The following is a 12,348-nucleotide window of genomic DNA, read 5'->3' on the forward strand; positions in this document are numbered from 1 at the left end:
CGAATTCTCCTCCTATCATACAGCACATAAAGACTACACATCACAAACTACACACCAAAACCCCCAATTCCCAAATTAGGGTTTCACCAATCTTAACAAAACATTATAGAAATTATATTAAAAGCTTACCCTCGACGCAAGGAATCCAACGACACGAACTACGATACGAACTGACCGTCTGAACTCCGGGAATTGTCAAGAACGCGATTAGGAAGAAGAACTAGTTGCTTTCTCTCTTAAACAGGTTTTAGGTTTTGTAAAAAGTGATTTAAAACAATGACGAATATGTTTAAATACCTTAATCGCGTAATTAACAAAACCCGAGAAAACTCCCCCGTAAAACCGGACACTCGATCGAGTACCCAAGGCACTCGATCGAGTACCCCCTTACTCGATCGAGTACCCCAGCTACTCGATCGAGTACCCAACAGGTCAGAAACTATTTTACTTCGCAACTTGCCCATACTCGACAGAGTAAGGGCTACTCGATAGAGTACCCCAAGACATATAAATACGGAGTATTACAACACATCCTTGTCTTGCATGTTAAAATTCACCCGGAATTGAACATACGCTTTGACTTTGGACAAGGAGTGTAGAATCCTATCTACAATGAGTTCTTTGGGGATTTCAACCTTTTGAATTTTCAAGGTCTCGACAAGCTCCATAAGTTTGAGCATATAAGGGCTAACCTTTTGGCCCTCTTTGAATTCGAGATCAAAGAATGCCGCGGCCGCCTCATATTGGACGATCCGCGGAGTTTGTGAAAACATTGTCACAAGTTTGGAGTAAATCTCATTAGCATTGCCCATTTTAAAGGCTCTCCTTTGGAGGTCCGCCTCCATCGCAAATATCAAGACATTTTTCATTGCGGCGGACTCCTTTTGGTAAGCCTCATATGCTTCCCTAGTGGCGGCGGTCGACCTAGTAGTAGTTTCGGGTGGAGAGGCCTCGGTAAGGTAACGAAGCTTGTCGTCACCTTGGGCGGCCAATTTGAGTTGGGCATCCCAATCGGAGAAATTTGACCCATTCTTTTCAAGTTTACATCGATCCATGAAGGATCGGAGCCATGAAGTATTAGCGAGAGGTGTGGCGTTTGGTGTTGGTGTTGCCATTTGTTATGAGGAAAAAGAAGTGGTCTACAAAACAAAATATAAGGAGTAAAACAAATGTCGTTTTAATAACAATACTCGTAAAATGTATGATTTAAACAAGTTTTATGCATTTTTCTAGTGACCTCTACCCAACTAGATAAATGATTCCAAGACCCAAATTCATATCGACTTAGGCACGGTGGGGCCGATTCATCCTTTATCAATATAACTTGGTGGATTAACGTTTAATCGATTCTACTTTTAGAACTCTTGGTCGATAATATTACATTAACAATTATCTTTAGCCCAAAACACATCCGACAAGGGCACGGTGGGGCCGATACATCCCTTATCAAAAACTTTTGTTGAGTTCAATCCAAATTTCGAATAAATGTGTCCATGATCCAAACCCACATTAACTTGGGCACGGTGTGGCCGATACATCCCTTATCAACATGAATTCGGTGGATAGACATTTATCACCCACTTCCCCTACGTAACAAGGTTTGTACCCCGGTGGGGCCCAGCGCACTCCCTCGCGAAATAGGTTTTCATGGTTTATACTATTTGGTAAGGCTATGTCTGAATTAATTGTTTTAGCGAGAGGTCATGTCAATTTATTATCTATCACGTTTTAAGTGAACTAAAGCGGTGAACTACGATAATTTTAATTGACACGGTCGATAAACTCGATAAAAGAAGATGCATGTTTTAGTTATGGCGATTTAGCGATGCATGCGACATAAAATAAAATGCAAGCATAAAAAAAAAAAAAAAATCCTAGTATGGCCTTTCCTAAAATAGAAAAACTATTTAACTATTACATATTCGGAAACCAGCTCCATTGGTCCCTTGAACTTCGGTTGTGACACGCATCTCGAGGTAACACCGTCTTTATGTATCGCCATTCTTGAAGAAATCCGTCTTTGGGAACTCCGGAATGAATAAAATTACATAATAAATTACATAATTTCCTATTATACATTTGTAACTAAAATAAAATAAATCTATTAAATTACAAAACGGTGATACGAGATCACAATAAAATTACAACCGAATCGATATTCCCATACATTTCGGGAAATACCAATTAAAATCTAAGGCCATACTAAGTGAAATTACATAATTCAAAATTAAATAAATTAAAATTATGACAATCATAAAGAAAATGCAGCATTATAATATGTATGAACATGCTCAATTTTATGCTAAATCGCCTTTAATTAGCCAATATCGTATATTACTCGGTTTTTACGGATTTGCGTGATTTCAACATTTTACAATCACAAAAATTACATAAATTCATATTTATGCATAAGTTAATTACCCTAACCTCTTAGGACTCAAAATTTAGTCTTCACTAATAATTTGACCATAATTAACTCATATTTATAAAATTGTTCATTAATGGACTAAAAATTACAAAAATAAGCTATAAACTTCAAATAAATCAAAAAATTTCAAATAAATTCAAAATTCAAAATTTAAACTCATGAACATTCTGGAAAAATACCATGACACTCATAATGTTCAAAAACTTAGGTTAAAAATTTCGAAATTTTTCCGGAAAAACAATGTTGCGGTTAATCGGTTTTAACTAAAATAATCATAAAAATATGGGAAAAATTATATTCATTAACTTTTCAATTTTAGATCTGAAAAAGAGAATAAAATGCAACATATAACATTTTTCCTTAGTCATAGATTATGTTTTATTAATTTTTCACTAATAATGTCACTATTTATGCTTATTTTCTTCAAAAATCCATAAATCATGCAAAAAGACTTCACTATAGCCCATTATTTTACACACATCTTGTAAAATTGCATGAGACAACATACTAAATTTCTATGACCATATTCGAAATTTATCCCATATTAACCTATTTTTCACCTAAATCCGAATTTAATAATGAAAAATCTATTTTTCGAGTATAACATGTCCAAAAATTATGAAAATTTACAGGTTATCTCAAAATAATATATATGACAACATATCCAAAAATCACTGAAAAATTCGAAGTATAGCTAATTTTAGACCGAAAATGACATTTTTACTCATAAAATCACATTTAAATGCCATTATTGTATAAAATGAACAATAAAAATCCGTAAATTTAACCAAAATATCCTAAAACATTTTAGGACCAGAAATTTTAACATGCATGAATTAATTTCGTGATATATCATAATAACACAAATTTTACAAGTTTTATATGTTAATCTTTATAACTCGGAAAAACTTTTAACCGATTTGCATGCAAACGACTATGGCTCTGATACCAATTGAAGGAAAAGTAGATCTATATACTTACATATTCATATATGTTTTAATTTAATTTGTCATAAAATTAATGATTGATCTTATGCATGCAAACATTAAAACAAAATAAGGAAGAAACATTGTTCTTACAATGGGATTTTCGGTTAATAGGGCACAAGAGAGATCACCTTTCTCTCTTGTTCTTGTGCTTTCCTTTAATGGAAGAACTAAGATCCAAGTGTAGGATCTCTCCCAAAGCTTAATACCCAAGACTTACTCTTAATTAAAATTAATATTATAAGAACTAGTACAATATTAATCTTGTAGAAAATGACCCAAAAATATTATAAAACACTTAATATTTTCGGTTTAGGGGAGAGGAAGAAGGAAGATTATTATCTCTCTAGAATTCTTATTTTAGATGAGTGAATGAATTAGTAAACCAACAATTACTTTATTGTGTAATTAGGTAAAAATATAAGAGAAAAACCAAAGAGGTTTTCCTCTTGAAAACCAGATGGAGGAAGAGGGTGGAGGGAGCCAATGCATGCACTTGTTGCTCTTCACAATAAACAATAGGGTTGCATGGCTAGTCTAATAGGCAATCATCATGCCTTCCACTAATATAATCAACATATAATTAGCTTAATCCCCTCTTATTTTTTTTCTGCACATACAATAAAATGGAACCCATTTTATTTTGTTAATTTTGTAAATATGTCACATGTCATATGTAACATAAATTTGTTATGTATTTTTAACATATTAAAAATCAACGTATTAATAAAAATACGTCATATACAAAAACTGACTTAGTAATTCATAATTACTTGTACCAAAATATTTTACCGTTTATAAATCACAACAGTTTGTATTTATAATAATTCATTCAAATTTAATTGTTACCTTAAACAATTATTTCATCCGAGTATTATACGATTCAATCACTCAGACCGTATCTCATTTTAATCAACTTTAATGTGATACGTAAATTTTACTTCCAAAATCGTCCGTCAAATTTTCAAGTAATTTAATTAACTCGTAACGTTATACGATTAATTAAATGATCAATTAAGAGTGTTGCCCTATAGGTATGACCAAGGGGATCAACTAATCACCACCGTTGCACGACAGTAATGTCAAACTCTAGTCAGCCAATCATTACCGATATATGTTGATCAGTTGACAGTAAAAATACTTCCCAATTGTATTCTTTAAAACGAGACTTAAACATGTGATCATCATGATCAACAGTCGTGATCGCATTATTGTCGGAGGACACATATTCCAACATTTGTTTGATTGTATGGAGGTTTATTTTGATAACTTTTGTTTTGATTGTAAAAGGGTCTTTGAGCTTGGTTTCTCATTGGAGATGGGGTGTATGTTGTTTGAGAGTTTTGAACATTTGGGCTTTTGTACGAGAGTTTGGGATGGAATTTGGTGTTTTCATTGTAATAGTTGGAATTAGGGGTACCACTCTTGTATGCTTGGAAAGCATTCACTTGTTCACTTGTTCCCCTACATTCACTTTGATCATGTCCCAAAGTTCCACAACTCTCATATACTCCACTTGGAATTGATGAAGATGCCACCATGGCATTAACATGTTGCTTAGGTGATTTGGAGGCCTCTTCAAGTTTAGCCATAGCCTTCTCAAACTTCAAATTAATGGTGTCAATATGAGCACTAAATGGAGCACCCAATTGAGTAATAGAGTCCACTTCATGCTTTCCTCCTCTAGTAGCCTTCCGAGGTCTACTATATTGTGAGTTATGGACCGTCATTTCCTCAATCTTGTTCCATGTTTGATTATCATCAACATCGGTAAACATACCATTTGATCCCATATTGAGAATGTTTCGGGAGTCTTCATATAGACCGTTCCAAAATTGTTGTACAAGGAACCACTCTCTAAGTCCATGGTGTGGACAAGATCGACAAGTATCCTTGAATCTCTCTCATGCTTCATACAAAGATTCCTCATCCCTTTGTTTGAACCCGGTGATTTGGGCTCTCAACATGTTAGTCTTCTCCGGAGGATAGAACTTTTTGTAGAAAGCAAGTGCCAATTTCTTCCAAGAGTCAATACCAAGAGTAGCCTTATCTACGCTCTTCAACCATTGTTTCGCGGAACCAATCAAAGAGAAAGGAAATAAGACCCATCAAATTTGGTCTTGAGTAACTCCGGTTTGAGAAATCGCATCACAATAGTCACAAAAATTCACCATATGAGAATGAGGGTCTTCACTAGGCATCCCCCAAAATTGACTTCTCTCAACTAATTGAATGAATGTGGATTTTGCAATGAAATTACCGGTTAAGTGTTGCGGGGTAGGTGTACCATTTGGTAGATTCTCCTCCGTTGGTACGGAATGTGATGAAAATTTAGGCATTGTGGGTTGATTTTGTGGTTGGTTATGTGTTGGATTATCCTCTCCTTCTCTTGCAAAAGGGTTGATGAACTCAATATTGTTTGGTTGAATTTCCACAATCTTACCAATACCTCTCAAAGTATTCCTAGCAAGTCTCCTATTGTTGGTCAACGTTAATTCAATTTCAAGATCAATGGGAAACAAGTTACCTTGTGATCTCCTAGATATGCAAAATATAAAACAACTCGAAAACAATTAGAACTAACCTTGAGGAGTTTGACTTCCCCAAGGTAAAGAAAGACACAACTAAAAACAATGAAAGGAAATCAAATCAAGTTAACACCATCCCCGGCAACGGCGCCATTATTGGTTCGTCGGTTTTGTTACTCGTCGTCAAAAGTTACCTAGACCAAAACAATATTTATAACTTCAAAAATACTCTAGTCTTAGTAAAGAGGTAAGTAAAGGTCGGATCCCAAGGGACGGGTATTGATGTACGAATTTCCATTGCAAATAGTTATGTCTAAGGGTGTCACAATTTGGGTTGAGGTAGGAGATCAACTAAACTAATCAACAATATAAAAGCAAAGCAATGAAAACAAGCAAGATGATTAAAATGAGATGTAAACAATTGATTAAAAGCACTAGGGTGTCATGGGTTCATAGGAGATTCATGGGATTTGATCATACAAACATGTTCTCTACTAGATGCAAGCAACTATTGTTGTAATGGGATCGAGTTAGTGTATATCTTACAATCCCTAAGAAGGTTTAGGTCCCGGAGCCAAATCGATTAGATTGTACAACACCTACAAGTCGACTTAATCCTCCCTATCCAACTGTATGCATGGTCTAATGAGACTCGTGTTGGTTTATGTCTTACAAGTCTCATTGAAAAGGTAAGTGATGGGTAAAAAATGCAAGGATTCATAGGCTCGCATTTCATCAAACATAACATGTGCATAAGTTGAAATCACAATAAGGAAGCAAATTAATTATGAAAACATATTACATTAAGCATGAATCAATCCCCATGTTGGTTTCCCCTAATTCCCCATTAACCCTAGTTAAGGAAACTACTCACTCATTATCAAGTTTAACATGCTAACAAGGTTGTCAATCATACTAGCAAGGCAAAACATGATGAACAAATGAAGATGATTAACAATAATTAAAAAGGATTAAGAGAGACTTATACCTATAAAGATGATTCCAAATAATAAAGCAAAGAATAATATAAGTACTTGATGATTGATGGAAAGTTGTCAATCCTCCAAATAAACCCAAATAATCTTCTAATTACCCAAAATAAATGATGAACAATAGAGAAATTAAGGAAAGATTAAGAAATGAGATTTGTATTAGTGCTAAATTAAGAATTGATTATAATATTAAGAGAGTATTAAAACTTGATTAAGATAAGATTAAGATCCTAATAAGATGACATGCTAATCTAGGTAGTACAATGGGGTATTTATAATAGAGATTAGGTACAAGGATTAGGGTTACTAAGGGCTTAAATGACTATTAAGACCCTTAAGATAAGTTGAGGAAGTGCTCCTCTCCGTTTTGGTAGTCTTCAGGAATTTTGCTCGTCCCGAGCGTCTAGGCAGTAGGCACGGTGGGTTCTCCAAGGGAATCCGAGCAGATCAGGGGAGAGACGCTCGGATTTGTTGGCCTCAAGACGAGCGTCTTGGCATCAAGACGCTCGGATTCTGGGCAGGGAGACGCTCGTCCTGGGCTGGGAGACGCTCGGATCCTGGGTCAGTACTTCTCTTTTCTTCTTTCCTCAACAATCCTCGGGGATCATGTTGGGGATGCAAGGATCCTTTCATCATTGCCCAATCTCTTTTATTATCTACATAGGCCTTCTAGTATCGTCTTCCCTTTGATGCTTGGTAATTGAATTTGATCAATTTAGCTCCATTTTGCCATGAAAATGCATGGTTTGCACTCCTTTCCTACCAAGGGAACAAAACCTCAAAAAATATGCAAAACGGGAAACTAAATATAGTAAATGACCCAAGTATGCACTAAAAAGCATAGGAACGAGGATAATTGGGGCCTAAATATGCTTAAATATGAGTCACATCAATGAGTGCAATGATTATGTTTATAACCATCCACTTACAGTATATTTACACAGTCCAATGCCCCATTTACGGGTCCATTTTGGTTCTTTTATTTGTCGCACAAATACGTGTAATTTTACTTTAAACATCGTTTTATGTTTAAATACTTCCTGATTAATTTCGTCTAAAACACTTCGCAAATATACGTGTACATCTACACATATAATTTACGTACCAATAAAATTAATTAGTTGTCAATTGGGGTTTGTTCTTTTAGGTGCGACCGAAAGGGGTCAATTGATCACCGCTGTCACACGACAATAACGTCAAACTCTAGTCAGCCAACCGTTATCGATTTACGTTAATCAACTGAGAAGGATCATAATATAAATATCCTGATGATATTCCTTTAATGAGATTTATGATGTAAGCGCACTATTGTGGAGGACACTCACTCTAACAAAAGTAACAATTATGGGGTTTGTATTTGAGTTGATTTCTAAAACTAATTGCGAAAGTAAAGAAGACAAATTCAATAAGATTAAAGATTTTAGGGATCAAGTTCACTAGGTAGTTATCCGGGGGTGAGATTTAATTCGTTGTTAAAGAAATTTATGTTGTTTAAGATCATATGATCAGCCTAGGAAGCTCTATAAACCTCAAAATTTAAGTAGTTTACCAACATAATTTTGTCAAATCTAATTAGTATAAGGCATGTCATTACGGTCAAGACTTGAATTTTGAGCTTTGTTTTCATAAATAACGGGTCAAAACAATATACATGGACAACTATTTAGAATTCAAATGCAAAAACAATGCAAATTATCATCATTGATATTCAATTCACCAAGACTCTACCTAAAACAAAGGAAAAAAATGTTTTTTTTTTTGTTTTTAAAATGCACACAACATAATATAAATCACAGAACTGGAATGTAAATCACACAACATAATTAAAAGACTCCTCCCCCAAACATAAATATCATAGTGTCCCCATTGTGACGCCTACAACATAACAATCACATAACAAATTACCAGCAACTTAAAGGACACATCTAACAAAAGGAATGGGAAATAACTAGAGGTAACACAATAAAAGTAGATACACGGTAAGAGAATAGCATGTAAAGATTAGAAGTTCCCCAAACCAGCTGCAAAAATAGGGGAAAATGACCAACTGCGCAATTCCTTCATAATCAGCAACATTTCAGACCAAAAAGCAAGGATACTCGATCGAGTCCATCACCACTCGATCGAGTACACAATAGACGTTTCTGTTTTTGCTTTTAAAACAAGGGCCCATCCAAGGCACGATCAATACAGCTTAATGCATGCATTAGTAAATAAAAAAGTAGCGTATGTGCTACACACAGACACAAGTAGACCCAATATAAAGTACAAGCAAAGAAAATAAACAACGAATAATGTTTGGGCTCGTCAAACTCAAAGTCCAATGTAAAATACTAGCATGGTTGCTCGTCCAAATCCATCTTACCATCGACGGGAAAAGGATACATAGCCTCTCCCGTTATAGGAGAAGTCACATCATCATATACCTCATGGACGGGTTCGTCTTTAAATATCTATGCCTTTAAGGCATCTAACTCAGCTTCCAAGTCAACACTTTCATCAAAGCTGTAAACCGTCTCACAATGAGGCTCATCTCCATAAATCAACCATTATATCTCATCTACTTCCTTACTCCATGGTACTAACGTGACAACAGGGGCGTCGGAATGATTCCTGTTCAAACACAAAGCAAGGGAGTCATCAATAATATAATCAACAATGTTAATCATATGTACATGTAGCTTCTAAATTGGGATGCTGTAATGCTTTTTCAAGAATAAAAGTGATTTTATCATCCCCAATTCGTAGTGTAATTCTACCATCCCTAACATCTATGACCGCCCCCGCTCTGTGTAAGAATGGTCTACTTAGAATAATAGGGACTTAGGAGTCCTCAGCCATATCATCCTTAACAATAAAGTCAACTGGAATAAAATATTTCCCTCCCTAACTAGAAAATCCTCTAAAACACCTAGAGGCCGTTTAAGAGATCTTTCAGCCATCTGTAAAGTCATGTTAGTAACACATAGTTGACCCATATTTAACATTTTACACACAGCATACAGCATACCACAAACGCTAGCCCCCAAATCACAAAGGGCTTTATCTATAGCTAGGCTACCAATATGACAAGGAATAGAGAAACTCCCTGGATCCCTAAGTTTAGGAGGTAAATTGGCTTACAATGCGGCATTGCACTCTGCAGTGAATACGACCGTCTCTAATTCATTAAAAGGCCTCTTCTTTGACAGTATTTCCTTAGAAACTTCTCATAAGCCGACACTTGAGTGACCAATTCAATAAATGGCACACTAACTTTAAGATTATTTACTACCTCCATGAACTTTCCAACTGCTGATTGAGCTTTGACTTGTGTTGTCGGTGTGGAAAAGGTAATGCAATTTTAATGAGCTTGGATTCCTTTGCTTTACTCAAAGGTTTTGAAACACCGTCATCAACTAGGGTGGTTACTCGATCGAGTACCCTATTATTACCAATTGTCATAGCTTGAGCACAAGAAAGAGCAGCATCAAGGGTGTGTACTCGATCGACCCCGTGACCACTCGATCGAGTATACACCGTGTTTCCAGCTATTTTGTCTTTCTTTATGCCTCGTGTTTTATCTTTGCTTGGTTCATTCTCGTCATCACTTGGCTCAAGGTTACACAATCCCTTGGGATGCATGTAAGGGACCTCGTCTTCAACAATAGGCATATCCAGACTTTAATATGTAGTGCCGCTTCTTAATGAAATATCATTAACTTGCTCATGTGCCTATTTACCTTGAGGACGAAGAGTTCCGGGCTGCTTAGAAGGATTTTGAATAGCCAATTAAGCAACATGGATATCCAATATATTGTTGTGAGCCATAAGTTCAGAAATTAGAGCCGCTTGCTTCTGTTGAGCCATAAGACTTAGTTGCAACATAGCTTTCATCTCTGCCAAATCATTGTTATAAGCTTGCAGAGAAGGTTGTATCTGCCGAAATTGTTGTTGATTGAAACTTTGACCTCCTTGGTTTTTCCTAACAAAATTCCCTTGTGGTTGATTACCACGATTTTGGGGAATAATGTATGAATTCTGTTGCAGACTCCTCTCAGTGAAGAAAGTAGAATGTGGAGTTCATTGTTTGAAAGCCTGAAAAGCATGTACTTGCTCAATAGTACTCATACATTTAGCCGCAGTATGACGATCAATCCCACGTCTTTCACAACGCACCTCCTGTTGGACCATGGCATGAAACGTTTGCTGCTTTACCAAGGACAGGGATGTTTTCAGTTTGGCTATTTGGGCAGCTAAGGCCTCCAACTGTGCTGCAACTGTACTATTTTAACCAACCCCTCTCGTACTTCCTCTGGGTTACCATACTCAGTAGTGTGAGTAGCCATCTCCTCGGTCAACTTCCATGTAGTGGCATCATTAGTATTATTTTGGAATCTCCCATTGGAAGAGGACTCAAGTAAAGCTCTATGATCACCAAGTCTGAAAACCATGATGTGGAACATAACAAACTAGCCTTTTAAAGCGAACCCACGCCTCATTCAGGTCTTCAGTGGGACGTTGTTTAAAGCTTGTAATCTTACTTCCTAAAGCATTAGTCTTCTGTGGTGGGAAATATCTCTAATAGAATGCAAGAGCCAAAGTGTTCTAGTCAGTGACACTATGAGCCTCTATATCCAAATCTCTTAACCACTCGGTCACACCAACTCGCAAGGAAAAAGGGAAGAGTACATGCTTTACTTGGTCTTGAGTCACTCCAGCAGATAGCGGAATGGAACAACAATAATCAGTAAACTTCTCCATGTGCTTACCAGGATCTTCAGAAGCACCTCCACCAAACCTATTTCGTTCTATCAGGTTGATGTAGGAGGGACGTGATAAGTCCATTTTATATACATTTTAACTCTCTATTTTAGCTCTATTTTACATTTCATTTCCACTTCGTTAGTGTTTGTGAGCTAATTCCGTGTTCTAGTTATGTTTGCTTGTTTTCATTGTGTTTTGTAGGAAATTAAGCTTTTAGTAGCTCTTTCCCGTCAAAGTAGCAAGCACAAGAGTCCACGAGGCTAAAACGACAAAGCATGACCTCGGAAGGGCATTTTGGTAATTTCCAAGCCCGAGTATGTAGTATGAAGCTTGGGTTGATATGCAAAATGAGCATACAAAATGAAAACCAAAGTAAAGTCGAAGAGTCAAGCTTGGAGATGATCTTAGGATGCCAAATGATGCTCTTAACTCGGGTGATTAAGGAGCATTAAGATTACACATTGGATTCCTTTGCAATTAAAGACGGAAATTAAGACAAAGTGGCCAAATCACCACGACCCCGATCGGGGTGTTGTGTCCCCGATCGGGGTTCTATTCCTCTTAATTGTTTACACTTCATCATTCACCCCTATATAAAGGGTGTTGATCCGTCACTTCTTACACACCTTCGACACCACTTTTATACTCTCATTTCAGTTCTTAGTTTA

At 36.3% G+C, this 12,348-nt stretch overlaps 1 non-coding gene across 1 annotated transcript; it reads left to right on the forward strand.

Moving 5' to 3' along the window:
* Nucleotides 1-5,274: 5,274 nt before the first annotated feature.
* LOC141625021 (small nucleolar RNA R71) lies at nt 5,275-5,381 on the forward strand. Its single transcript, XR_012534821.1, has one exon. It is a non-coding gene; the product is annotated as a small nucleolar RNA R71 (small nucleolar RNA).
* The last annotated feature ends 6,967 nt before the right edge of the window (nt 5,382-12,348 follow it).

The sequence above is a fragment of the Silene latifolia genome, chromosome X (assembly GCF_048544455.1).
Source record: "Silene latifolia isolate original U9 population chromosome X, ASM4854445v1, whole genome shotgun sequence".
Classification (NCBI taxonomy): domain Eukaryota; kingdom Viridiplantae; phylum Streptophyta; class Magnoliopsida; order Caryophyllales; family Caryophyllaceae; genus Silene; species Silene latifolia.